This window comes from Penaeus monodon, chromosome 11 (genome assembly GCF_015228065.2).
Source record: "Penaeus monodon isolate SGIC_2016 chromosome 11, NSTDA_Pmon_1, whole genome shotgun sequence".
NCBI classification, from domain to species: Eukaryota; Metazoa; Arthropoda; class Malacostraca; order Decapoda; family Penaeidae; genus Penaeus; species Penaeus monodon.
The window spans coordinates 22,913,977-22,916,476 of record NC_051396.1 but is presented as its reverse complement, the minus strand read 5'-3'; the positions used below and the strand labels follow the sequence as shown (position 1 = coordinate 22,916,476).

The 2,500-nt window shown below is 26.4% G+C and overlaps 1 protein-coding gene across 1 annotated transcript in view; it reads right to left on the bottom strand.

Annotated features, from left to right (window-relative positions):
• The window catches only part of LOC119578813 (retinoblastoma-like protein 1), a 14,325-nt gene that overhangs the window by 10,262 nt on the left and 1,563 nt on the right, over window positions 1–2,500 (bottom strand).

The window sequence follows — 2,500 nt, the reverse complement described above, 5'->3', positions numbered from 1 at the left end:
GCATCAATACTGACTGTATACTCCAGGAGTTTCTGGGTATCCACCCATTGGTGCTACAGCAGTTTTGTTCTGTGAAATTTGTTTACATATAGATGGCTCTGTAAGTGTTTAGTCACCAAAGAGTCAATTAGTAGGACTGCCTGACCTCACCTGATATTCCTTTCTTATTATTATTATTACTTAATGTTGTTTTTTATCATCATTATAATAAAAATTATTGACATTGGAATATATCATCATACTAATATCATAATTTTTTTTTTTTTTTTTTCCCTGTAAATCAAGGTAATTATGCAGTTGTGGGGCCATCTAGTATAAGCAACATTAATAAACTAAATCACAGTGGACATGGCCATCCAGGCATCATGAGTTATCTATTCATTCTACTCTTGCTCTCCAAAGTGGCTAACTAATCAAGCAAAATTTAGACTAGCAGAGATATCATTACTGATGCAACATACATAAGAGCTCTTTGAAAATTGTAACATTTATGGAAAATATAACTGTAAAAGATGCACCTAGTTGCTACATGCAATCCTTCAATATAATCTCAAGATGTAAATGACAATTCAGATATTAGAGAAGTTGAAGATTTCTGGCTCACATACTCTGAAAACATATCATCTGTAAAGAATATATGCAAATCCTTACAAACAGATTACTTCATGTTAGTATGCTCACAAGCATCAATGTTTATATAATTTCATTTTAAGTGCTGCAGCATAGGATTTCAAACTTTCACTAGTTACATTCTGACAAGAGGGAATTTGTCAACCTTTGTGGCAATTCATTATGAAATAAGGAACCTGTTCAAGCTCTACCTTGCTAAAATATATGATAAATGTTTGTCAGCCTTTCCCCCCAAAAAAAACAACAACAAATGAATCAAGGTCACAGCACCTGACCACAGGTGAAGAAATACATAATGTTTCAAGACTAATAGTTTCTGGTAGACATTTTTACAACAATTTCTACTAATACTTCAAGGGTGAAGTTGGAATAATTGTTAATAATAAAACATGACTTTTACCAACTCCCTAGCTTGACTATTTGTAGTTCATTTCTGTAGGTAGACATTCCTCATCTGTTCATGCATTCCCACAATACACCCCTAGCATGTTGGATTTCTGATTGCAAACCATATATCATAGACTATTGGAAAGTTTTACGTAGCTTAAAAGAATCAATAATGATGGGTAAATTAAAGGGCTTCTGTGGATCAGTGAATATTTTTACCTATTAAAAAACTATATCCAATAATTTTGGGTTTCCTTGCTTTTGTATGCAATGCACACATCTAATTTCATATTAATATGGTTTTGCTTCAAAGGATTACAGGGCCACTGAGATCTGTTTCCAATGCATAAGCTAACAAAAAATATGAAACCCCAAAACTGCCAGGTAATCACAATCTACTATAGTTTTCTTTTGAATATCTTGTTGGCACATAGATTGCTTCACAAGTACTCAGCTGCCAAGGAGCCAATAAGTAAGCCTCCATGCCATCACCTGATTTTCCCTTTTCCTCATATATATATATATTTTATATATATTATATAATATATATATAATTTTATATATATATATAATATATTATATATATATATATATATATATAAAAAAAGAGAAACAACACGTGTGCTGAGTGGTCTAGTAACAGATTTTGGTGATTAAGCACTTGTGGCTCTATCTATGTGTTAATAAAATAACAACAAAAATTGGACATGGCATGTATTTTTGTTGTCCCCGTATCAGTGGGTTAAATTGATGAAACCTTTTTATTCTTAAACATTTGGCTCACTCAAACCTATACAAAATATCTCTATACAATTATGATACAAGACCTTGAAACATTTTTCAATCAACCTAAAAGAGAAAGGCTCACCCGGGGAAATTATACACATTTCAAAAAATTTTAAAAAAACACCTGAAAAGTAATCTCACACAGAACCTTACAAAACCAAAAAGATTTTTAAAAAATATATTATATTATATATATATATAATTAATAAATAATATATATATATATAAATATATATTATATATATATTATATATATTATTATATATTATAATATATATATAAATATATTATATTTTAAATTTTATAAATATAATAATTTTATAAATATATATATATAATATATAATAATTTTATATAAATTATATATATAATATTTTATAAAATATAAAAATTATAAATTTTATATATATATAAAAAATATATATATAAATTATATTTATATTTATATATAATATATAATATATATATATATATATATTTATATTATATATAAAATATATATATATAATATAAATATATATAATATTATATATATATTATTATATATATATTATTTTAATATATAATATTTTTATATATATATATATATATATATATATATATATATATATATTATTTTAAAATTTTAATATAATTAATACCTAAAAAGGTAACACCATCTCCGTGGAAAGGCTGGGGACCCTACCACGTCCACCCC